The following is a 27,839-nucleotide window of genomic DNA, read 5'->3' on the forward strand; positions in this document are numbered from 1 at the left end:
CAGATGCCCTCCCGGCAATGGGAGCCCACGCTGTAGCCGTCTTTTCGCTATAGGAGGTGATTAAGGCTAAAGAATGGGGTATAGAGAAATACAGCGCAGTGACATCCAAAGTTACCCAGGCAAAATCACCTGCCCATTGGACATTTTCTACTGTGATAAAATATCTCCAGTATCTTGGATATATAGCCCGGGAGTCTATGGCTAAGCGGCAGAAGATGTAAATCAACTCACTCACTTCATGGGTCTAAAATAGAACCTATCCCTGCAACAATGGGACATCCTCATACAGGGACTTGTAATTTATGTATTTTGAGCAAGTGGTGAAAGAGTGGAGTCACTGGATTGTTCACCACTAAATATTCCTTTGTCTTTCCACTCAAAATCCCAAGCAATTTACCTTTATCAATAAGATTATTTAAAGGGGATTTAAATGTCAATGTGGATCTGTGTTTAAGAGGGAAATAAATATTGGTGTCTTCTAATTGTCTAAGCGCTTCCGGACGGTATTGTATGGCACTAATTACCACTACTGCCCCCCATTTATCAGCCTTCCGTATAATTATATTATTCTTCTCTGTTTACTTGGATATAGCACCACGTTCTTGCTTGTTTAACTACTTAAGGACCAGGCCTATTTTTAATGAAATGAAATCAGTTTTTTGCTAGAAAATTACTTGGAACCCCCGAACATTACATATACACACATTTTTTCCAGACATTCTAGAGAATAAAATAGCGGTTGTTCCAATACTTTATGTCACACCATATTATGAAATGTGTACCTTAGAATGAGGCCCCAACATCTCACTCGATACACGCTGAGGGAGCTGACATGTTCCCTTGGCATGTCTTTCGGGTATCGCGGCTCCGGCGCTGAGAGTGGCCAGAGCAGCGATATCGTCACTCCCTCGCATGTGTGCAGGAAATTTCTATAAGGCAGGGCCCGGCTTCTGCTGGGCTTCCAGCTGAGAATCCCCTGTGCGCATGCGCCGCTCATTGCGTGGGGAATATCTCCTAAAGCATACAGGTTTAGGAGATATTTTTTTTTTTTTTTTACCTACAGGTAAGCCTTATTATAGGCTTACCTGTAGGTAAAAGTAAAAAAAAATAAAAAAAAAAAAAAAAAAAAATACAAAAAAAAAAAAAGACTATACATCTGCTTTAAGGAACCTTACTTATCTATATTTCCAGATAGAGTTCTACTAAGGAAGTCCTTACCTAATGTAGTTTCAATGCATAATCATGCTCAAGACATTGTGCTTCCAATCTTCTGTGCAAACCCAGCAGGGGAGGAAAACTTTTTACCCCCTCATGTTGGATGTTAAAAGGACTTTGTTATGTTACTTGGAAAAGACAAGAACTTTAAACATACAGATTCATTATTTGTTCTTTTTTTGGGCAACAGAAAAATTTGCCAGGCTTCTAAATTTTATTTAACCAGATGGCTGAAATTATCAATTTCAGAGGCATATTCACATGCATGTTTGTCTCCACCAGCGTGAATCTGTGCACACTCGACCAGAGCACTGGCGGCCACTTGGGCAGAGTGAGCTGGTGCCACCGCTTAACAGATTTGCAAGGCAGCAATGTGGTGAAGTTTCTGCACGTTCATGCAACATTGCAGGCTGGACCTCACAACTGCCAGCGCTCAGGCGTTTGGCAGAAAGGTCCAGCAAGCTGTTGTGGCAGTGCATACTAGCTCACTATGCCTTTTCCCTTGCATGTTTGAAAAAATAAAAAATTCAGCGGGTTTACTCCCGCTTTAACAGCGTTTAGCTCACTGATCCTGCATGCAGAAACAATGGCAATAAGAAACACAGCCTTAAAAGCGAGATATCTGAGAGGTGCTTCTTCCAAAGGCTCAAAAGGGCTCTTTGTTAGGGATTGCAGGACAACCGACAGATCCCATTTAGGGAAACCTTTGAGTGGCGCTGGTTTAGATCTTGTAAGAGTTCTAAAAAATCTGATTACCAATGGTTCCAAGGCCACAGACTTTTCTAAGAACATTACCAGCACAGCGACCTGTACCTTGAGGGTACTGACCGCTATTCCCTTATCTGTTCCATCCTGTAAAAACTCCAGAATGGAAACAAGGCTCCCTGGGTCTTGGGCAGATGACTCACACCATGTATTATAGGCTTTCCAGACTTTAGTATAAATGTCCCTTGTTATTTTTTTTTCTACTTGATGCTAATGTTGTAATCAACTGGTTAGAAGACCCCTTGCTTTTTAGGAGCTGTTCCTCAGATACCAGGCTGTGAGAGCCAGACTGGCCACCTATGAATGATTTACTGGGCCTTGTATTAGACGATCATGCCTGAGAGTTAGATACCAACAAGGTCTGATTGTCATCCCCAGAACGGTTGAGAACCAGGCCATTTTTGGCCAAAAGAGTGCGATCGAGATGACTGGTATGCTTTTCCCTTTGAATTTTCCTCAATATCAACAGAATTAACTGGAATAGTAAAAGTGTAGCAAAGATGAAATCTCCATGATACGCCAATGAGTCTGTCCCTAATGATCCCTTGAGATTGCTAAGGGAACTGAGGAACCGGAGCATTCTCCTTTGAGGCAAACAAGTCCACCTCTGGCTGCCCCCACATTCTGGCAATCACGGCGAAGACTTCTGGATTCAGTGACCACTCCGCTTCTTGAATGGGATTCTTGCTCAGGAAATCTGCCACTCTGTCAGCAATCCACCTAAAGGGGACTCTGAACAGAGACAGCAAGTGTTCTTCTGCCCAGCAAAGAATTTCCATTGCAAGGACCTGCTCCTTGTGCCCCCTGTCTGTTTAGATAAACCACAGCCGTGGCTTTGTCTGTTAGTACTTGTACATGGTGTAAACAGAGATGCTGAGCAAATGTTACTAGAGATAAAGTGATCGCCTTGAGCTCTCTCTAGTCCGAGGACCTTATCACCTCCTTCTTGGACCAACTTCCCTGAGCGAAGTCCCTCTCTAGGTGGACCCCCCCCCCCAACCCCAAGAGCTGGCATCAGTTGTCAATCTTCTTTTGAATTGGAAGGCCAAATCTAGACCCCTTGATAGAATCTCTTGCCTCGTCCACCACTATAGTGACTTCACCTGGGTTGGAATCTTCACCTCAGTGTCTAGGGATCCCAAACTGTGATCCCATGACCTCAGGATAAAAGTCTGCAGACACCTGAAATGTAGGCTTGCCCACTGGACAGACGGTATTGTTCAAGTCAGTACTCCCAATGCCGACATAACCTGCCTTATTGTTATCTGCTGGTTGGTCTGTAGTATTGACACAGTGTAGTAAATCTTGTCCTTTTTCTCTGGGTGAAGAAAGATTTTTTTTTTTTGATCCACAGAATTGATTATATAACCCAGAAAGTGAATCTCCTGAGATGGACTTAGGAAAGATTTCTGAAGGTTTTAAATCCATCCCAGAGAATCCAACCCAGAGATTCCAGATGGATGCATGCTTTGATTAAGTTGCTCTGCAACTTTTCTCTTGAGGACTGTGATTCCCTGAAGACGAAGCAGAGCTAAAGCTTCTGCCATCACCTTGGTAAAAATCTGAGGTGAAAATGACAGACCAAACAGTAAGGCCCTGAACTGTAGATGATGTATCACAGCTTCCATCCTTACTGCCAACCTGAGATACTTTTGGGACTGGTGTGAAACTGGGATATGCATCCTTTAACTCTATTGACACCACAAAGCAACATGGGGTCAGTAGATTTCTGACTGAAAAAAATTGAGTCCATCTTGAACTTTCTGTACTTGATGTACTGATTGGATTTGTTCAGAGGCTTTTGAGAATCAATCAGAATTTTCCTGTTGGTTTTCTTACCAAGAAGATATGAGTATAAAACCCCTCCTGCCATTCCTTTGGCAGCAATTGGATCTCTACACCTTGCTGCATCAGTTCCTCTAAAGGGGACTTTGTGGCTAGGGCTTTTATTGCATCCCTTGGGGTAGTCGTCACCAAAAATCATTTTGGGGGGCTTTTGGTAAAGTCCACTGCATAGCCCTAAGATAGAGTGGTCAGTATAAACTGATTTGACGTTATCCCTGACCACCGCAGAAGGAATTTTTGCAGCCTTCCATCCATCTACAGGGTCAAGTCATTTGGGGTTTTTCGGCTTGTGTAAGATGGAAAAGGATTCCACCCTGTGAGTGGATCAATTTTTCCTTTCTCCCTGAGACTTGCTGTCCTGCTCCTGAACTTTGAGGTTAGAAAACTGGATTTTTATAAACCGCTTACCTGTAAAATCCTTTTCTTTGAAGTACATCAGGGGACACAGAGCCATAGTAGTTACTATGTGGGTTATAGGCCACCTTTCAGGTGATGGACACTGGCACGCCCTAAATTAAAAAGTGCACTCCCCATATAACCCCTCCCACTGGTGGGAGCACCTCAGTTTTGTAGCAAAGCAATACACATGCATACCAAACAAGGGAGGGACCTCTGTGTCCCCTGATGCACTTCAAAGAAAAGGATTTTACAGGTAAGCTGTTTATAAAAATCCTGTTTTCTTTTCAAAAAACAGGGGACACAGAGCCATAGTAGTTACTATGTGGGATGTACCATAGCAATGCCAACTGAAGGGAGGGAGACACAACAATAGTAGGGCACCAAGAGACTAGAGGCTACACTGCGCCCAAGGCAATATAGTTTCATAGTTAGTAAGATTGAAGACACCAGTCCATCCAGTTCAACCTGAGTGAGTGTCTACCCCTATCCCTGTACATTGCACACACATTGGTTCCTACCCTCAAGGAGCCCACAATCCAAAGTCCCCATTCATATACTAGGGACAATTTTTGGACAGAAGCCAATTAACCTACCTGCATGTCTTTGGAGTGTGGGAGGAAACCGGAGTACCCGGAGAAAACCCACGCAGGCACAGGGAGAACATGCAAACTCCAGGCAGGTAGTGTCATGGTTGGGATTTGAACCAGTGACCCTTTTTACTGCTAGGAGAGTGTTAACCACTACACCACTGTGTGATATCCTCATGACTTTTACATCTACTTGATAGAATCTAGTAAATGGATGTATTGAAGACAAAGTTGTGGCCTTGCAGATCTGAGCCATGGAAGCTTGGTGATGCACTGCCCATGAAGTGCTAACGGCCCTGGGGGAGTGCCTTTAAAATGAAAAAGGAGGCATTCTCTTATTTTAAGCCAAAAAGCTTGAACAATCACTTGACAAATCCATCTAGAAATTGTAGATTCTGATGCTCTTTTAGGACCGTCCGGCAACACAAACAAAAATTCAAGTTAGACTTACCGGTAACTTGTTTTCCAGGAGTCTTTCAGGACAGTACATGAGAGACCGGCTCCTCCCACTGGAAACAGGGAACATCAACTCCACCATCTTTAAAAAAAAAAAAAAAAAAAAAAAAAAAAAGAAAAAAAAAGAAGGAGGCCTCCCCACATCTTCTCAGTTGCAGTAGAGTACCTCCGGCCCAAGCTGGAACACATAATCAGAATATGGTTACCCACAGCATATAGACAAACACATATACCTTCGTATACATATCATCTGACAAAAAAGGGCAGGTAGCTTGCTGTCCTGAAAGACTCCTGGAAAACAAGTTACCGGTAATGCCGCGTACACACGATCAGACTATCCGGCAGACTTGCAATCCACCCGTGTGTAGGCTCCGGCGGACTTTTTCTTTCCAAAAGCCCGGCGGACTTAGAAAAGTTTTTAATCAAAATTGTCCGGCGGACTCGGCAGTCCGACAATCCAGCCGTCTGTGTGCTAGTCTGCTGTACTTTTGAAATGAACGAACTTGCCCACACACGGAGAAAAGTCTGTTCGTTTTGAATGCGGCTCCAGGTAGACGGGACTAGCGCAGGAAATCAATGTCGCCGCCTCCATCAGCGAGATTGACACCTTGCTGGCCCCATCACCTGGTATGGACTTAAAGGGGAAGCCCTACGCTGAAAAAAACGACGTGGGATCCCCCCTCAAAGTGCTTATCAGACCCTTATCCGAGCATGCAGCCTGGCGGTCAGGAAAGGGGGTGGGGACGAGCGAGCGCCCACCGCCCTCCCCTCCTGAGCCGTACCAGGCCACATGCCCTCAACATGGGAGGGTGCTTTGGGGAAGGGGGGCCTGTTCATTTCAAAAGTACGACAGACTACCGCCAAAGTCCAGTGGATTGTCCGCCGGAAAACTCCGGTCTTGTGTGGGCAGGTCTGCTCTTTCAGAAAGTCCGGTGGACCTCTGCCGCCGGACTAAGTCTGCCGGATAGTCCGATTGTGTGTACGCGGCATAAGTTTAACTTGAAATTTCATTAATCGTCTTTCAGGACAGCACGAGTGGATAATCAAGACTTACCAACTAGGGAGGGATCACTGCCTGCAGGACCTTTCTGCCAAATGCCTGATCATCTGCTGACAGGAGATCCAATCTGTAATGACGGACAAACATTTGAAAACTTGACCATGTGGCCGCATTACAAATTTGAGCTGGAGAGGCACCAGCTTTTTCTGCCCATGTAGTGGCTAGAGTGTGCTCAAATCCCCAGCGGAGGAGGCAAATTCATTTGCGATAGGCTTCTGAAATGGCCAATCTTCGCCATCTGGCAATTGATCCTTTTGTTGCTTGACGTCCCTTTCTGCTACCAGAGAACAGAACAAATAAAGAGTCTGAAGATCTGAAATCTCGTTATCCCCAAGTAATGCAACAAAACTCTTCTCACACCTAAATTATGAAATAATTCTTCCCTACTTTCTGTAGGATTGGAACAAAAAGTTGGCAGGACAATCTCCTGCGATCTATTATGTACCGACCCCACCTTTGGCAAAAACCCTGGATCTGTTTTAAGCACAATCCTGTCAGGGTAAATTAACCCTTTCATGCCTAAGGGTAAAAGGAACCTTAATGCCTGAACTCAGTTTTGCAATTTTGACATGCGTTATTTTAACTGTACATATCTTTGCAACTGCTTAGTGTATCCAGGTGAATTATACCTTGTTTTTTTCAGGACACATTAGGCTTTCTATTGGTTGTAAATTGTATTACATAACTCATAAATTTTGTTTGGTTATTAAAGGAAAACTGCCCAAAAAAAGTAAAAAAAATAACAGTTTTTACATTTTGGCTGTATATTTTCTGTTACCACGACCCACCACCAAAAAACAACCCAATATAACATCTTCTATTACTGTTGTGAATAAATATACCACATGTGTGTGTGTCATATGTTGTTTGTACCCATAATTGAGCCCAGAAACCACAGTGCACATTTTGCCTTTAGGAGGGCAATTAATCCAAGTTAACATTTCAGGTACTATGAATTCATTACAGCCACTTTGTGGTATCCAAATAATGGAATTACCCTCCAAATCACTCCATTTTCCAATCAAGACCCCCTAAGGTATCTATCTAGGGGTAAATCTTGGGTTTTTAGCCTCTCAATTTTTGTGGGAATAATTTTGGATTTGGTAGGCAAAAACATAAATTGCATTTTTTTCCACAAATGTTTCAATTTATCTATACATTTTGTGCCATTACTTTGACCCACCACCAAAAATCAACCCAAAATATATTCTCCTACTTCTGACGTGCATGGGGATACTATATACGTGTGCAAAATATGTTGCATTCAGAGAGGGCCATTCATCCAAGTCTAATTATCAATGTATATATTACTACATGTTACATCTGCCCCCATACCTCCCCATCCCCCATTTTTGTTACAGTGAGCAGGGGGAGAAAATCCCCTGCTCACTGTCACAATCCAATGTGATTGAATGTGAAAACTACAAGTACTGGTAGCCTTTGCGGCTGTCGGCTTGTAGTTCTCAATGAACTACCAGGGCGATGTCTAGGTAGTTCATTGATGCTTCTTGTCATTGTGTAACTGTCTGCCCGTATCGGAGGTTCGGGCAGACAGCTACACAGGCAGTCCACGGGAACGTGTAATTACACCCACGATCTGCTGACCGTGTGTGCAATGCTTTACAGGCTTCTAAAAAAATAAAAAAAATAAAAATAAAAAGCATTTTTTTCTTTACCTGCAAAAAATGTGCATTTTTTTTTTGTGAAGGTGAATTTCTCCTTTTAAGGCTAACCCAAACCCCTGCGTAAAATGCTGCGTAAATGACTGACATTATCAAGGGTGGATGCACAGGCCTGGATTGGAAGGGCATGTGGGGCAGTGGTAATGAGTATTGCATCTTTTGCCATACACACACACACGACACTTCTTCCTGGGGAATTTGCTGCCTGCTATGATTGAGATAGGACACAAAAAGTGTATGTTAGTCTTCTAACATCCTCTGATTCTGCAGGTTGTCTGGGGTCTGCTTGAAACATCAGGTGTTCTATCATTTTTTTCCTGGTACTGCAGGAAGGTGTCAGTACCACCAGATTTTTTATAAAGGACAAATTAATTGTGGATAGCCACCTGGATAAGGTATATTGCAACTTTTTTATACCAGGTTTTAGATTTCCTCAGCACCAGGTAGGGCCGCAAGATCTGGTCAGAGAGGTTGACTCCACCCATGTATTTGTTGTATGCCGTAATGCACAGTGGCTTTTCTTTCTGTGTAGCTGACCCCCGTTCTTTTACGGTCACTGTGCCCTCTGGGTGGATTGTTGTCAGCATATAGATGTCTTTTCTGTCTGAGAATTTGACAGCCATCATTTCCTCCTGTTGGTAGCTGAGTGATGTGCCTCTCTGCAAACATTGTCTCACCAGCTGCTGTGGAAACGCTTTTCAGTTTTTCCGCATGGTCCCACATGCTCCTGTGCCAGCAGCATGCAGAGATCTAAAAAGTGGCACACTGCTGTAGTAGTTGTCGACATAGAGATGGTAGCCTTGGTGGAGCAGAGGTTGGATCAGGTGCCAGACAAGTTTCCCACTGACTCCAAGATTGTCTCATCCTTCATAGATCAGAAATCCAAATGTATATCCTGTTGTGCTTTCGCACAGTTTGTAAAATTTTATGCCACTCCGGGCACGTTTGGATGGTATGAACTGCTTAAAATGTAGTTGGCCTTTAAAATGTATCAGGGATTCATCAATAGAGATATTTTTATACGGGGTATAAACCGTTGAAAATTTATTAGACCGAAAATAAATTAGGGGCCGCAGTTTGAACAGGCGGTCATATCATTGCTTGGGGGACACAGCAAATTATCGTTAAAATGCAAAAAGCGCAGCAATGCTTCAAAGCGGTTTCTTGAAATTACTCCAGGAAAAGCTGGCGTGGCATGGGTGGGACTAGAGGTCCAATACTGGCAAATTGTAGGCTTTCGGACTAGGCCCATGTTGAGTAAAACACCTAGTACAATTTTGCTTTCTGTAAGGTGTGTTGGCACCCATCTCCTCCTGTGAGAAGATGTCGGGTTTTGTGCTATAAACTGGGTGGCATTAAGATGGTTTGAACAACCATGTGCTGTAGGAACTCGTCATCCACAAATATCTTGAAGAAATCCACAGGGCCAACATTTTCAACATTGATATTTACGCCCAGTGAAGCTGTAAATGTTGGTATTTGAGGGGTGAAAGAGTTTGCTGGTATTCACTGAGAGGCGTACTGCTGTGCAACTGATGGGGTGCTACCCTGTACATCATCTTGCTGCCTGCTAGTAACAGATTTAAATGATCAAAAAGTTAAATTAAACACAATATTGTGTCTACACTTCACATGGACTTATAGGGTACACCCTATTCTCATATCCATAGAAAAGTGCTCTCGTGCATAAATATGTGCAAAACATACATAAATGAAGTGCCCAATGTGCATAAAGGTGCAGTCTTAATGTAGCCACTTACGTAAACTTCAAAATTTTCCCTGAACAAAATTAATTAAAGTGCTTTAAGTGCTAAAAGGTGTTTGCAAATGGTACACAAATTGCTAAACAAAAATACCAAGAAAAAAATACATGTAGATTTTCCCTACACAAACCCTAATTGCACATTGACATCACATATTGTATGGTATGTGGGCTTCATACAATCAATGATAAGGTGCTCTTGTGCATAAAAGGTGCCAGAATATCAAACAGAAATAGTATCAATCAATGATAAAGTGCTCTTGTACATAAAAGGTGCCAAGATTTCAATCAGAAGAAATATCAGTCAAAAATGAACTTTTTCATCTCATATCAAACAGAATGATATCAAAACAAGGAGGGGAAATGCATTAACATTAAAAGATCAACGGATGATGCCAAGAAGTACTGCAGTACAATAGAATAAATAGGAGCTGTTCGCAGAGAGTAGTGGTGTTCCTAATGAGATGAACAAGTTTTGATATCATTCTGTTTGATACGAGATGAAAAAGTTCATTTTTTTTCATTGATACTATTTCTGTTTGATATTCTGGCGCCTTGTATGCACAAGAGCATCTTATCATTGATTGTATGAAGCCCACATACCATACAATATGTGATGTCAATGTGCAATTAGGATTTGTGTAGGGAAAATCTACATGTATTTTTTTCTTGGTATTTTTGTTTAGCAATTTGTGTACCATTTGCAAACACCTTTTAGCACTTAAAGCACTTTAATTAATTTTGTTGATGGAAAATTTTGAAGTTTACGTAAGTGGCTACATATTAAGACTGCACCTTTATGCACATTGGGCACTTTATGTATGTTTTGCACATATTTATGCACAAGGACACTTTTCTATGGATACGAGAATAGGGTGTACCCTATAAGTCCATGTGAAGTGTAGACACAATATTGTGTTTAATTTAACTTTTTGATCATTTAAATAGGTTTTTAGCGCACTAATATTTATTTTAATTTACATTGTTTATTGAGGGATCATTTACATTGGTGCAGCTAATTTCAGTATATGTAATAGGTTTTTGATTAATTTTATCCATATCAGCGCTTGAGTATCTGTATATCACACTGCTAGTAACAGACCTTTCATAGTCGGAAGAGCTGCCTGAAGTGACACTTCCACTGTCACAGATGAAATCCTCATCTTCTGAGCCCAACTCAGTTTCACTCTCCGAGCACAGGAGGGCATATGCCTCTTCAACAGTAGACCACCTACTTGCTATTTTTTTAGGCACTCTACAGACCCCAAACTATGCAAAAGTAAACCATTTTGTTACTAAAATCTAGAACTTCTTTTACTAAAACACTGACCTTAACAATAACACTCACAGGAACACCGATACTGGCCGAGGCACTAACTCACACTTGCGCAGACACAAACTACACCCCACACACTAAAACGGTAATAAATGTAAAACTATATATATATATATATATATATATATATATATATATATATATATATATATATATATATATATATATAAACACATACATACATATATAATATATAATTTTTTTAATAAAACACTGGTGACCGAAACGCTAACGCTGAGATGAACTGTGACAAGCGCCGAGATGAACGGTGACAAGCGCCAAGATGAACGGTGACAAGCGCCGAGATGAACGGTGACAAGCGCCGAGATGAACGGTGACAAGCGCCGAGATGAACTGTGACAAGCGCCGAGATGAACTGTGACAAGCGCCGAGATGAACTGTGACAAGCGCCGAGATGAACTGTGACAAGCGCAGAGATGAACTGTGACAAGCGCAGAGATGAACTGTGACAAGCGCAGAGATTAACTGTGACAAGCGCAGAGATGAACTGTGACAAGCGCAGAGATGAACTGTGACAAGCGCAGAGATGAACTGTGACAAGCGCTGACGCGGAGATGAACTGTGACAAGCGTTAACACCGATGAACTGTGACAACCGCTAACGCTGAGATGAACTGTGACAAGCGCCAACGCTGAGATGAACTGTGACAAGCGCCAACGCTAAGACTACTGACACTAGTGGTGACAATGACAATACAAAATACTCTAAACTGAAACTGTCACTATTACTGAACTGAAGCTGTCACTGCACCTAACCTAACTAATGCTAACAGGGGTGATCAGAGCCTAATCTGAGACCTGTGGACTGATTATAACTTATTTTCCATTTTTTTTTCCATTCTGAGAAAGATCTCAACTGTATCAATTTCTCCTCCAAAACGATCTGAGGAGAAAGATACTCGGAAGCTGTTTGACAGGCTTCCCATTCATGTGTTAGCTGTGATTGGCTGTCACAGTGATCACATGACTGGGGGTGGGTTCTCCCACCTGTCAATCATTAGTCCGAGACCCAAAGGTGTAACTGACACACGGTTCTCCTCGCTGCGTGCATGAGAACCGGCACAATCCCGGCCAGAAAACATGTACTCAGATATGCGCCCCCCCCCCCCCGGAAAAAAGCCCAGGTATTTGGGGCTGCATATCTCCGTATGCTCGGTGGAAAAGGGTTAAAAAAAAAGGCTCTTTTACTGAAAGAGCATGTATCTCACAAATTCTTCTTGCTGGTGTAACTGCCACTAAGAAAACAGTCTTAAGGGTCAAATTCCTTAATGATAATTCCTGTAAAGGTTCAAACAGGTCCTTTGTAAGTGCTTGTAAGGCCACCGATAGGTCCCATTTTGGTAAAAGGTTTACCGGGACTGGCCTGGACCTGGTAAGTGACAAAGAATCTTGTGACCAAGGGGACTGAGGCAATGAGTTGCTCCAAGTATACCCCTAGGGTAGCCAGCTGCACCTTAAGAGTGCTAATTGCTAGGCCCTTATCTACGCCATCTTTCCAGAATCAATACAATATCTTCTACAGTTCGGTTTGCTGAATGACACCAACTATACGTTTTCCAAAACGTTGATATCTCTAGTCACTTTCTTTCTGCTGGCGAGTAAAGTGGACACCAGGGGTTCTGAAAACCCTTTGTTTTTCAACTGTTGCTCCTCAGATACTTCCCTGTGATATTCAACTTGTCTACCTCTAGGTGACACACTGGGTCATGAAGTCACAAGTCCTGTCTGAGGGGAAGGTGCCAAAATGGTTTGACAGACATCGGTAGGATGGACGAAAACCAGACCCTCTTCGGCCAGAACGTGATCAAGAGTGATCAAGATGACCTTTTCCTTTTGTATCTTCTTCAATACCAAGGGAATTAGCTGGCACAGAGGGAAGGCATAAGCCAGGTGAAAGTTCCAGGGGTGCGCCAGGGCATCTATCCCCAGAGATCCGCTGTCTCCGTGCAAAGAGAAGAAGTGAGGGAGTTGAGCATTTTCTCTTAAAGCAAACAAATCCACCTGTGAATATTAAGGTGGTAGCTATGGCGCTCTCCTGTAACAGTGCATAAAATGCATACTACATATGAATTACAAATGTTAAAATTATTACCAGCCTTCTTAACCACTTAAGGACCGCCGCATGCCATTGTACGTCATTACAATGGCATGTACAGGCACAAGCACGTACATGTACGTGCTTGCCTTCCAGGGGGTGGGGGGTCCGATCGGTCCCCCTCCCGCTGGATGTGGCAGTCCGGTTCGCTTCAGGAGCGATCCGGGGATGGCCGTTGGTTTCTGGCCATCCCCTCTCGATCGCTCCTGGCGAATGAGAAGCTTCCTCCCACTGTGTATTGTATACACAGGCAGGGAGGAAGTGATGTCATTCTCCTCGGGGCGGTCTTATTGACCGGACTACGAGGAGAGGACACAGTAAGTCTGCACCAAACACTACACTGACACTAAATAACACATAGGCACACAAACCCCCCCGATCACCCCCCCGCCCCCCCTCCCCCCCAGTCACAGTGTCACTGATTGCAGTGATCATTTATTTACTGATCACTGCATTCAGTGTCAGTTGTAAAAGTAAAAACTGTCAGGGCAGTTAGTGTTAGGTCCAGGGTAGCCCCCTACCACCCCCAATAAAGATTTAACCCCCTGAATGCCCTTAGAGTTAACCCTTTCACCCCCTTTTGCCAGTGTCACTAAGTGATCATTTTTCTGATCGCTGCATTAGTATCGCTAGGTAGCTAGTTATTTTTTTAGGTTCACCGCCAGGTTTTTATAGCGCTAGGTACCCCGATATACTACCCAATAATGGTTTTAACCCCCTGATTGCCCCTAGTTAACCCTTTCACTCCCTTTTGCCAGTGTCACTAAGCGATCATTTTTCTGATCGCTGCATTAGTGTCGCTAGGTAGCTAGTTATTTGTTTAGGTTCACCGCCAGGTTTTTATAGCGCTAGGTACCCCGATATACTACCCAATAATGGTTTTAACCCCCTGCTTGCCCCTAGTTAACCCTTTCACCAGTGATCACAGTATAAGTGTCACTGGTGACGCTGGTTAGCCAGTTAGTTATTTAGGTTCCCTGTCAGGTTTTTATATAGCGCCAGGGACCCCCATATACTACCTAATAAAAATTTGGACCCCCTGATTGCCCCTAGTTAACCCTTTCACCAGTGATCGCCGTATAAGTGTTACGGGTGACTCTGGTTAGTTAGTTTGCCTTTTATAGCATCAGGGCACCCACCATTTATTACCCAATAAAGGTTTAACCCCCTGATCACTATAAGGGGATACCTATTGAAATTACCAAAGATATACTAGTCAAAATCTAAGACTAATATGCTTAGGCTTGCATTTCAATAGCTTCAGAATTAAGACATACAAGCATACTGGCGTACGTGACAAACTATATACAAGATAGCGTGACTAGATGACAGATATCTGTATGTCTCTCCAGAGGGTCTATGCAAGATATTGATATCTCAGAAAACATCTGCCTGTGGTTTCGTCTCTATACATTGCTGAGAGGCACAAAGCTAGATAAGGACTGGTTACGCAAGAATGTGGTCAGTCAGTAGATGCTGAAAGGGCAAAATAACTGTCAGGAGGTTGTACTAACCTTTGATCTACATTTCAGGAATGAACCAATATCATGAGTTAAGAAATTGTCGATGTATGTGTAAATCACCCGATTGGCCCCTCATGGGGCAGGGCTTTGTGGAGTACCACATAAAAGACGGTCCACTCCCCCATTAAACTCTGTAATCATTCACCACGTACTCTCGAGTGTATGTGTATTGATTAACCGCCGGCGATTGGGACCTCCATTGAGCCACTCCAGCCTAGGCTATCCAGGGGAATCTAGAAGACGAACACCTTACAGTTTTGGTACCAGAAGTGGGGTTTGCACAGGTAAGTCATTTACACCTTTACCTCTTTTTATGGTAATTGGCGTTTATGCTTGACCTGTCCAAACAACCATTATAAGAAATTTAATTGTATATATATATATATATATATATATATATATATATATATATATATAAACTGAGCCTTCGCAACGGACTAGGCTGGTCCCTTGGGGGGTGAAAAGGGTTCGCAGGTACTGAGGAGTCTGACTAGGTTGGTCCGACTATAAACTAAGAGAGATATTCATGATTATATTCTAACACGGGAGGTATCATATACGCCCGTGACATAAGGATTGGCTAAATGGATGCCCACTTGAGAACTTTTAAAGTGCACTATAAATAATGAAATGCATCATGATGTGATTACTTGATAATGTACATGTAAAGTTTTAAAGCTGAAATCTTAAACCATAAAAATATGTCTGTTTCTCTTTAGGTGCAAGCGTAAGTATATAGAGTATTAACGTTGTATAAGATATAATTATATAGAGTGGATATCTGTTTGAATAAACCCAACTGTTGTTAAATGAATACAGAGTATGAAGAACCAGATTGTAGTGAGGTAGCACCCGCCTGTTCACGCTGCCGCTAGGTTTACTTTTTCTTAGCATTGATGAAAGGTAGATTCTTTTGACCACTAGACCTACAGGCTTCTCTTGCAGACTTGGTATATCCCGCCACCAGGAAAGGTACCCTTCATCGTATATTAAGGGTAAATCTTCACAGTTTTATTAGTCCATCTGACCTGGAAGATCAGGGAACTTACCCCCGCATTAGGGAACAAATTATTGACCAAACAGGCTGTTATCACCTCTGCCCACATACCAGGCATACTTTACCCAAACTACTAGATGGGGAATTCTGCAGCAACCCAAGCCATGGCCACCCCATCACCCTATGAATTTGTCAGTAATATGATCCCTGGCCCCCAGGTAGAACCATTTTGGACACAAGTCCGAGAAAGGTGTCAGCAATTGGGGATACATGACCCAGGGCCATATGGTCCTTGTACTGAGGAAGACTGGCAGGAAGTAAGTAAAATATGCCAAATCCACAAAAATGTGTACCCTCCAGGGAAGTGGGAAAATATTCAATATATGAAAGATTGTTACCATGCATGGGATAAATGTCTACGCAAATATAAAAAGAAGCATATTAATAAAACTACGAAGCTTACTCCAAATATAGGAACCAGTACTATGGCTGAAGCCCCTGCACCCCCTTCACCTCCCCCTCCCCCGCCTCAATGTCCACCCCCACCTTATGTTATGGTAAAAAACGAGGATGGGACGCCAGGTCCATACCTTCAACTATATCCTTCACTGGATCCTGTAGTCCTAGCCGCCATAGCACACACCACAGCAACACCACAACAAGTGGCCCAATGGGAACAAGTAAGTAGGGGCAGAGAGGAAGAGGGGAGACAGGAGGAAGTTACAGGACAAGAAGAAGTGGGTAGTCCCGAAAAGCAGGAATTAGAGGCAAAGATAAAAGAGTTTGAAGAGAAGAAAAAGGAGGAAGAAGAGAGAATAGGGAAAAGGAGAACTGAGTTAGAAACACTTATGGAAGAAATAAAACAAAAAGAAATAGCCCTCAATGAGGCAGAAAAGGTAGAAGTGGATAGGAAAATAGTGTTAGAAATGTATCAGAAAGACTTGGAAGAAAGGGAGAAGGAATTCCAGGAGGGAAGAGAGAGAGAGGAACATAGGATGGAGGACTTAAAAAAGGAACTAGAAAAGTTAAGAAGGCAATTAGGGAAGAAGGAGGAAGTGTTAAAAGAAGCGCAGGATAGGATTATATCGCTGCCCCCCACCACTACAAGAAGCCATACAAAAGAGACACCTATTCCCAAAACTGAGGAGTCAGGTCCAATTAGTAAAAAAGGGACATTATCCATAGAAGAGGAAACTGAGGAAGAAGTAGTAGGGGCCTCATTCAAAGCACCTTTGATGACCATAGGGAACACCGAAGTGCATATACCATTACCTTTGGGTACACTCTCCAAAATAAAAGAACTATGTCCCAATCCCAAGAAGTATCCACGAAATGCAGGTACCTTTCTGGCAAAATATAGTGCAGGCACAGGGCTTGACAAAGATGACATAAAAGGTATTCTTAGCATTGTAGACCCAGACAGCTCAGAAGAAGCCCCTGTAGACGACCTATGGGCAACCCATATCCAGACCGATAAGGATTGGATATCCTTTTGGAAAGGCATGGGAGGTCATTGGTCCAAATTATACAAAGGATCATCTGCACTCCAAGAACTGATCCTAGCCAAGCAGGGACCTAAAGAGAAATTCTATGATTACTGTACCAGAGTATACTCCCTATGGAAAGCTGTAGATGGGGCCAGACCACAATTATTTACTACTACCATCATGTCGGGAGGCGATCCCAAAGTGACGCAATTACTCAAATTCACAAACCCCAAATGGGCGGAGCAAGTACCAGATGAATTCATGAAGGACGCTAGGTCCAGAGAGACTTCAGGAGTCTTTGAACAAAAAGGGGGAATTTTCCCCTCCTTGACACAAACACAAACCCTAGTCACACCTGAAACCTCATCCTCACCACCGCACCTCATTACCATGCAGCCCTACCCACCTGACCAAGGATGTTTCAATTGTGGGGAACAGGGACATTGGAAATCACAGTGCCCATATAGACAGAGGGCGAGCTATCCGAGGGGCAGGGGAAGGGGGTACAACGCTGCTAATCGCCCCCCCCCTCACACTACAAGGTACCCCCAATACCCGCCACCTCCCCAAACACCATCTCAAAAACATGCGCTTGCACAGCCACCCTACACCCCAACCTCTAACAGACCTCCCCCTGGAATCCCCATGCAGTGGCCGTCTACCCGACAAACACACCCCCAATAGGGATGCCTAGAGTATGTCCCTTCCCTCAGTCTGGTGTGCCACAACCTATCATGGAAGAGTCTACCACAAGTTATATTACGCGTAGACAACCACATAGTGTGTTTCCTGCTTGATTCAGGTGCCACTTTTAGCTCATTAAATGATGAGAGGTATGACACACCACTGTGTACTGAGGGACACTCTATTGGAATAAATGGGACATCGGTTACTCATTCCGTCACCCCGCCTTTACCGGTCTCAACCCCGGATGGACTAGAGCTATGTATGCAGAGTTTCGCTGTCCTGACTTCCTGTCCAGTGTCCCTAATGGGCAGAGATTTACTATCCCAGTTGAACATTACCATTAAGTTTGACAAAGACGGCTCCCTCACTGCGAGTTCCCCTCTTTGTGACTTACACAGCCCAAAAAGACATGCACACAGGAGTTTCTTTCTAATGATACCTTCCTCCCTTGACCATCACACAATTTGGGCAGAAAACAAAGGTAGTGTGGGCTTTATTAATTGCACACCATATGCACCCCAAATGCGATCAGATGCGGGGATACAATATCAAAAACAGTATCCCCTACCCCCAGAGAAAGTCAAAGGCATCTCCCCTCAAATTAATGATTACATATCAAAAGGTATCCTGAAACCAATCATCAGTCCCTGGAACACGCCCATTTACCCCGTAAAAAAGGCCAGTGGGGAGTGGAGACTTGTACAAGACCTAAGGGCAGTTAACAAACAAGTGATTCCACTTCCACCCCTAGTCTCAGACATCACTTTTATCTTCTCATGTATACCGGCACATTCTCTATGCTACACAGTGATTGATTTAGCAAATGCCTTCTTTAGCATTCCCATTGCGGAAGAGGCCCAGCCTATGTTTGCCTTCTCCTGGACGGAGGGCCAGTTGACGGGTCAGTTAACCTGGACACGCCTGCCTCAGGGGTATGTTGATAGTCCTGCTGCCTTCTCTATGGTACTCAATGAGACTGTCAAATCTTGGACGCCTGAGCGAGGGTCGGTGCTAATACAGTATGTGGACGACTTGCTCTTGTGCAGTCGCACTGCTGAAGATTGTGCGGTCGATTCCACATCTCTGTTGAACCATCTAGCCCACATCGGGCATTTAGCATCCAGAAAGAAGATACAGTGGTGTATGCCACAAGTGGAATACTTGGGGTGCATACTAAAAAGGGGGACAAGGATGGTCTCCCCCAAACGCGCCACAGCCCTACAAGCTCTGAGCCCCCCAAAAGACAAGGCAGCCCTGCTCTCATTCTTGGGCGCTGTGGTATATTGCCGCCAGTGGATCCCTGACTGTTCTCATTATGATGGCATACTAAGAGAGGCCAGCGCCTCAACAGCCCCTAGGCAGGTTGATTGGACAGAGGAACGGCTTAAGGCCTTCCAGGCCCTATTGAACAGTTTGTCATGTGCACCCGCCCTGGGGTTGGTAGACTATGGTAAAGCTTTTCAACTATACAGTGTAGTCTCGGGGACCTCTTTTGCCGCGGTTTTGACACAACAGCATGGAACAGGCTACCGCCCTGTCTCCTACCTATCTAAAAAACTCCCCCTTCAGGTTCAAAGCATGCCATCATGCCTTCAGAATTTAGCCGCCTGTGCTATGGCCGTACAAGATGCCAACAAGATGGTCTTGGGACACCCGATGGCGCTTTACACCACACATTCTGTCACCCACCTCATACAGAACATGAACACCCAACACATGACCTCACAAAGACTCAGTGGATATGAGATTTCCCTCATGAACACAGACAATCTGTCTCTCAAATATGTTCCCGCCAACAACCCTGCCGTCCGTCTCTTGCACTCCATGTTACGCCTACCACGAGACCGAGACCAGTTTCATGACTGTATAACACGAGTGGAGTCTATCACATCACCAAGACAAGACCTCACCGACGTACCGATTACCAATGCAGACGATGTTTTTGTGGACGGTAGTTGCTCCCGTCCCTCCGATTCCACCTTCCAAACAGGATATGCAATAGTCCAGTTGCCAAACAAGGTATTAGAAGCCAAACCACTGCCCCCCTCTTCGGCTCAGGTGGCTGAACTAGAAGCCCTCACCAGGGCCTGCATTTTATTTACAGATAAGAAGGTGAACATTTACACAGACAGTAGATATGCATTTGGGGTGGTGCATGACTTTGGAGTAATATGGGCTAAAAGAGGTTTTAAAACAGCAGATAATAAACCTATTTCCAATGCTACCCAGATTCAGGCACTTCTTCAGGCTATTTTGCTCCCAAAAGAGGTGGCAATAATTAAAGTAAAAGCACATTCTTCAGATAATAGCAGACTTTCCAAGGGAAATGCCTTAGCTGAACGAGAAGCGAAAAAGGCAGCCCAGTCCTCCACCCAGGAGCCCACCCCCACGTCCATGTACTTTAAGGATCATTTCACCTGTCCTAACTTTAAATCTGTAGTGGCACAAATGCAATCATTAGCCACTGAGGAAGATGTCTTGTATTGGGTGAAGGCTGGCTTGACCAAAGACCCAGAGGGTCTGTGGTCAAAAGAGGGGAAGATATTGGGAATACCTGAGGCAAGCAGTATTCTAATTCTCTCCTACCTTCATGGTCCAGGACACATAGGTGCCGTCCCTTTAGCCACTATGTACACCAAATCTTTCTGCACAAACGCCTTGAACAAACAAGTCAAACTCCTGACCAGAAGTTGCCTTACCTGTGCTCAAAACAATGTGCAGGGCAAACCGCATGGCCTACATGGTCATCTACCCCCACCAATAGGTCCCCTTACAGATTTACAAGTAGACTTCACACACATGCCAAAACAAAAGGGGAACCTAAAATACCTGTGCGTTGTCGTCGATAAATTTTCAGGCTGGGTTGAAGCCACTCCCTGTGCAGGTGAGACAGCCAATATAGCAGCAAAATGCTTGCTGAATAACTGGATTTGTAGGTTTGGCATACCAACATCTATTTGGTCAGATAGGGGACCTGCATTCAGCTCCTCCGTTACCCAGGCTGTGGCTAAATTGTTAGGGCTGCAATGGAAACTACACATCCCCTATCACCCTCAAAGCGCAGGGGTAGTGGAAAGAATGAATAGAAATATAAAGGATAAATTGAAAAAGGCCACAGGGGGCACAATGAAGGGATGGCTTGATCACCTCCCTTCTGTGCTATTCCAGATTAGGACGGCACCCCACGCCAGAACGAAACTTTCACCTTTTGAAATTTTGATGGGAGTCCCCGCAAACATAGAATTACCCCCATTAGACCAAGACACTGATATTGACATTTATTCCCAACAGGAAATGTACGTGAAAAACCTGGTAAGTATGCTTCATGAAACAAACGAACAAGTTTCTGTCACCTTCTCTCCTCTCTCCACAGAGCCAACACACCCCTTCATCCCAGGAGATCAAGTGCTAGTCAAGCAACTGGCCCACAAAAAGAGGATCGGACCAATCTACTCTGGACCTTGGAAGGTTGAAAAGGTGTCCAGAACTGCGGTCCTGACTGACCTAGGAAACACCTGGATCCACGCCAGCAGGCTGAAAAAGTGCCCACCGCTTCCCACAACCCCCGACCCCCCACCTATTGAAGGAGAACCCGACCCACCCGAACAGCTACCGGAACTGCAAGAGATTCAGGAAGGCATTGGACAATTAACCCTTGAAACCTTACACGATAGCGAGGAAGAAGGACAAGCATAAGAACTTGTAGAAATGTTTTTACCTTCAGTGTCAGGGAAGGCTGTATGCCTCTGGGGTAGTCTGGTACTACTTGTATTCCTGCCCACATGGTTTATAGCCAACTGTATATATCATCCAAAAGACTTAGGTCTATTAAAAGGGATATGTGGACCACCTAAGATGAATAATACCCCCGGCCAAAGACATAGTAGAAGTATTATACCCGTTAATGAGTCACCTAAGGGACTGACTGACAAGATGTTACTACTAAAATTCAAATATAGCTATGCTCAAAAATCCGGTTTTGAGAAATGCTGGATCTGCAGCAAGCTACATCCCAGTACAGCTAGAATCCCTCTCATGGCAGTCCCCTTGAATTTTACCCCCCTCCTTAATGGAACACCCCCTATCGTCCTAACGAATGTTACTAGGACCCTTTCAAATAAAACCCTCACTTTCCAAATTATAGGTAGAAGCCACTTCCCAGACTGGTGTTTCCAACTGGGAAACACCACAGATGGAGCCGAGGTTTGCAAACAAGCAAAACTTAACATTTCAATGACATCGCTTAACAGTCCTTCTTTCTTCCATACTTCAGATCCCACCCTAAATGCCACCTTTTTAGACTTTCTTAGCTCCAGTACCAAGTCTACAATACACCAATTAATGTCAATTCTGATGCTCTCTGGCCTTTCTGATACTCTTAGGAACGTGTTCCAAAAACGGCCCCTAGCTCTAGGAAATACCACATATATATGCTGCGGCAAACTCTGTCACCCCTGGATCCCAACCAAACCCCAGGGGTGGTGTTACCTTGCAGCCCTGGTTCCTATCATGGGGGTATTAGGGGATAACAAGGGAAGTCACCTCCTTGAAGCTAGCATGCATCCTAGATATCCCCTTAGACACCGTAATAAACGAGAATTGTTTTTAGAAAAAGATATGGCCTGGGCATGGTTCCCTTCCTGGACAGGGTGGGGAATTGACCTAATGAAAAGATTAAATAATTACACTGGCATAATTGATGAGATTCTGGAGAAGAATTCTGATGACATAACCAAACTAAATCTAGAAACTAGGGCAATTAGGAAGCAACTAGAACTACATGAGTTGGCTATAGAAAGTATGAGTGCAGCCTTTACTGGCCTCTGTGAGATCACTGAGGATTATGAGTGCTGTACCTGGATTCATAATACCAGCATCGAAGTCCCAGACTACTATGACGTTATTGCCCAACACAGGGAAGAGGTAAATAAACTACAGAAAGAGGCAAGAAACATAGGAAAAAACTGGGATCCATTCTCGAGCAGCTTTAGTTTTGGGGGATTAATATCTTGGCTCCGAAATGCTGCCATGACAATTGCCACTGTGATTCTCTTCATTCTATTTTTATATGCCTGTTATAAGATAATCAAATGTTTATGTAAAAAGGGAAACACGGCCGCTCCGGAGGATCTGAAACTCACTTCCATTGTTAAAGATCCAACGGTATGGTATAAAAACCAAGAGCACGAGGGTTCGGAGTATGAAGCCTGTGCTATTAAATTAGAAAAGGAATGATCATTATGTAAATCACAGAATGATCAAAGGGAGGACTATAAGGGGATACCTATTGAAATTACCAAAGATATACTAGTCAAAATCTAAGACTAATATGCTTAGGCTTGCATTTCAATAGCTTCAGAATTAAGACATACAAGCATACTGGCGTACGTGACAAACTATATACAAGATAGCGTGACTAGATGACAGATATCTGTATGTCTCTCCAGAGGGTCTATGCAAGATATTGATATCTCAGGAAACATCTGCCTGTGGTTTCGTCTCTATACATTGCTGAGAGGCACAAAGCTAGATAAGGACTGGTTACGCAAGAATGTGGTCAGTCAGTAGATGCTGAAAGGGCAAAATAACTGTCAGGAGGTTGTACTAACCTTTGATCTACATTTCAGGAATGAACTAATATCATGAGTTAAGAAATTGTTGATGTATGTGTAAATCACCCGATTGGCCCCTCACGGGGCAGGGCTTTGTGGAGTACCACATAAAAGATGGTCCACTCCCCCATTAAACTCTGTAATCATTCACCACGTACTCTCGAGTGTATGTGTATTGATTAACCGCCGGCGATTGGGACCTCCATTGAGCCACTCCAGCCTAGGCTATCCAGGGGAATCTAGAAGACGAACACCTTACAATCACCCGGCGGGTGATATCAATTAGGTTTTAGGGTCAGGGTCTGCGTCGCCCCAGGCAGCGCTAGGTTAGTGCCAGTACCGCTAACACCCACGTGCAAAGCATAAACCTCCCGTAGTGGTATAGAATCTGAACAGATCAATATCCGATCTGATCAGATCTATACTAGCGTCCCCAGCAGTTTAGGGTTCCAAAAAACGCATTGTTAGTGGGATCAGCCCAGATACCTGCTAGCACCTGCGTTTTGCCCCTCCGCCCAGCCCATCCAAGTGCAGTATTGATCGATCACTGTCACTTACAAAACACTAAACACATAACTACAGCGATCGCAGAGTCAGGCCTGATCCCTGCGATCGCTAACAGTTTTTTTTGGTAGCGTTTTATATTTAAATCCGGAAGGCAGTGCTTGGTTTTTGGGGTCCAGTACGTGGCTAGGCTCCCAAAAAGTCCCCCATATGTGGTATCCCCGTACTCGGGAGAAGCAGCAGAATTTATTTTGGGGTGTAATTTGACTTATGCCCATAGCATGTGTGAGCAATATATCATTTAGTGACAACTTTGTGCAAAAAAAATTTTTTTTTTAATATTCCTGCAACTTGTGGCAAGATATAAAATATTTCATGCCTCTCAGTAAATAGCTTGGGGTGTCTACTTTCCAAAATGGGGTCATTTGGGGGGGGGGGGGGGGGGTTTGTGTTATTTTGGCATTTTATGGCCTTTGAAACTGTGATAGGTAGTGAGGAGTGAAATCAAAAATTTGCACCCTTAGAAACCCTGAAGGCAGTTATTGGTTTTCGGGGTGCCGTACGCGGCTAGACTCCCAAAAAGTCCCACATATGTGGTATCCCCGTACTCAAGAGAAGCAGCAGAATATATTTGGGGTGCAATTCCACATATACTGTCTATACTGTCTACTGTCTACTTTCCAAAATGGGGTCATTTGGGGGGGGGGGGGGGTTTGTACTGCCCTGACATTTTAGCACCTCAAGAAATGAGATAGGCAGTCATAAATTAAAAGCTGTGTAAATTCCAGAAAATGTACTCTAGTTTGTAGACGCTATAACTTTTGCGCAAACCAAAAAATATATGCTTATTGACATTTTTTTTTACTAAAGACATGTGGCTGAATACATTTTGCCCTAAATGTATGACTAAAATTTAGTTTATTCGATTTTTCTTATAACAAAAAGTAGAAAATATATTTTTTTCTCAAAATTTTCGGTCTTTTTCCATTTATATTGCAAAAAATAAAAATCGCAGAGGCAATCAAATACCACCAAAAGAAAGCTCTATTTGTGGGAAGAAAAGGACGCCAATTTTGTTTGGGTACAACATTGCATGACCGCGCAATTACCAGTTAAAGCAGTGCAGTGCAAAATTGTAAAAAGACCTCTGGTCCTTAGGCTGTTAATTGGTCCGGGCTGAAGTGGTTAAAGTGCTAATACTACATAAATACTTATGTGTTAATCCCAGTGCAAATTGTAAGTGATAAAAACAAAAAATATTTACAAAATACTGAAAAAAATATGTATAAGAGAAAAAATAGAAAATTATTAAAAATATTTTTGAAATTAAAAATGCTCTATATTTCACAGCTATGTGCAGTCGAAAGTGCTTGTGTGCTTTGGTGCAAAATACGTGCATATGAAGCCTATGAAACTTGTATCATCTTCACACAATGAAAATCATTCCAAAACATAAAATAAAGTCCATTTAGAATTTTAAAGAAAAAAAAAAAATCTTCAGAAAAATTCCACAAGAGTTCAATTAAGGTGACTTGAGCTCAGTGCCTGGTGTATCCTAAATCACAACTGGTGCGTTTTCAGTGCATAGGACAAATTACCGCACTCACCAGCTCCCCTGCCCCTGCAGGGGTTAACTCGCCTCCACAGTGTGAGCCCCTGTGCCGCTGTATAAAGCTGGTCTGGTTAATGTTCAGTTACTCCTCATTTCCTCGTGTTTATATAAAAAAAATATAAAGCATCCATAGTGTAGTACTGTTTAAAATTAGCGCCTTTATTGCATTCAAAAGTGGCTACTCTCATAAGTTAGAGGTTAAAAAACGTTCGGAAAGTACAAACACCGCCGCCGCCTTGTGAGAGAGTGTGTACGTTAGGCCACGCCCTACGCGTTTCATCATTGGACGTCGTCTGGAGCCTACAGGAGAGCGCCATAGCTACCACCTTAATATTCACAGTTCTTTCCAACCTATTAGGCTGGTAGTGGCAGCCTCCCTCCCTTCTTCTATACATGTGATTAAATTTTTCGCCTCTTCTTTATTATTATTTTTTTGTCTCCATAGCGCAAACCTTACCCCCCCTTTTTTTAAACAAATCCTCCTGCGGGCACCCCCATCTCTGGGTGATTAACGCGAATGTCTCTGGATTTAGGCTCCATCCTGCCTCCTGAATTCTTTGCCTGCTCAGGAAATTTGCTGCTCAATTTAGCGTACCTTTTGAGGTGAACTGCTGACAGGGAGAGCAAGTGACCTTCTGCCCACTCCAGGATCTCTGATGCTAGCAACAGTAGAGTCCCACTTCTTGTGCCCCCTTGAGTATTTAAGTAAGCCACCGTGGTGGCATTGTCTGACAGTATCTACACATGGGACCCTTGAAGGCTTGGTGAGAAGGCAACCAAGGCTAGGGCAACAGCTTTTATCTCCTTCCAGTTTGAAGACCTTGCTGCTTCAGTTTGGGACTAAACTCCTTGTGTTATGTTTTGTCCCCAGTGAGCCCCCCCATCCCCAAATGCTGGCATCTGTCGTGACCCTTACTTCCGTTGAGAAAGACCAGAGTAGGCCCTTTGACAAGACTGTCTGGCTTCTCCACCACCAAAGAGCCCGCTTCACACTGGTGGGAAGTTTTACCCTTACATTCCAAAGTTTCTGGATTGTGATCCCAAACTCTCAACAGGAAACCCTGAAGTGGCCTGCAATGGAGTCTTGCCCATTGGATGGCTGGGATGGTTGAAGTCAAGGTTCCCAGGACTGACATCACCCTTCCAATTGCTATGTCCTGGTTTGTCTGATAGCTGGCCATTACACTTAGGACTTTTACTTTCTTCTCTCCCGGAAGAAAAATCTTCTGCTCTACCCAGTCTATCAGATACCTAAACACTGGACTGAAATTTGATTTCTGATCGTTGATAATCCAGCCCAAGGCCTCCAGATGATTGCGGGCCTTGACTAGGTCTGTCTGCAACCTTTCTCTGGAAGGGGCAAAGAATAGAAGGTCGTCCAGGAACGGAACGACCGCTATTCCTTGCAGCCGAAGGGGAGCTAGAGCTTCCGCCATGATTTTGGTAAAAACTCAGGGGGTGGAGGAAAGACCAAATTCTTACTGCCAGCCTGAGATACCTCTGAGACTGAGCTGAAATGGGCATATGAAGGTATGCATCTCTTAAGTCGATTGATGCCATAAAGCATCCCCTGACTAAGATTTCTTATTGAAAAAATGGAGTCCATGCGGAAGTTGAGGATTAGGCGAAAGCTGTCGGATGACTTTCTCATCAGAAAGATATGGGAGTAGAACCCCTGACAATGTTCCTGGAGATACCTGCACTACAACCCCCTGATGCATCAGATCCCCCAACAGGTCCTTCATGGCAAGGGCCTTTGTTGTATCTTTTGGCAGGTCTGTTATACAAAACCTCTCCGGAGGAGGCTCTAAAAATTCTATCTTGTATTCTCTAATCAGCATATCCAAAATATAAGGGCTCTTGGTCATGCTTGCCCAAAGAGGAAGGAACTTCTGAAGCCTTCCTCCCAGCGGCAAAGCCGAGTAATTTTGCTTTATTTGCTGGCACAGGAGGATTGAAAAGGACTTTTCCTTTGCCTTTACCGCTCTGTTGCCAAATCCCTACCTTTTTACTGGGGCCTGATACCCTGATTCTTTTGAGGTTGAAAAAACCGCCTAGCCGGCTGTTTTTTTATTCTTTATAGGAAAGCATTTCTTTCTATCTGCTGTTCTATCTAAAATAGATTTCAGATCCTGACCAAAAAAAAGATCCCCAAAAAAGGAACTCCACACAATTTATTTTTGAAGGCTGTATCT

The 27,839-nt window shown here is 43.7% G+C and overlaps 1 protein-coding gene and 1 long non-coding RNA gene across 4 annotated transcripts in view; one reads left to right on the top strand and one right to left on the bottom strand.

The window, feature by feature from the left end:
- COASY (Coenzyme A synthase) overlaps positions 1–27,839 on the bottom strand; it is a 639,852-nt gene that overhangs the window by 19,976 nt on the left and 592,037 nt on the right. The window lies entirely within an intron of this gene.
- On the top strand, positions 14,235–23,685 carry LOC143935512 (uncharacterized). Its single transcript, XR_013263545.1, has 2 exons — positions 14,235–15,029; positions 21,290–23,685. It is a non-coding gene; the product is annotated as an uncharacterized LOC143935512 (long non-coding RNA).

This window comes from Lithobates pipiens, unplaced genomic scaffold, assembly GCF_037356315.1.
Source record: "Lithobates pipiens isolate NorthernLeopardFrog02 unplaced genomic scaffold, aLitPip1_a1.2 Scaffold_28, whole genome shotgun sequence".
Taxonomy (NCBI): Eukaryota; Metazoa; Chordata; class Amphibia; order Anura; family Ranidae; genus Lithobates; species Lithobates pipiens.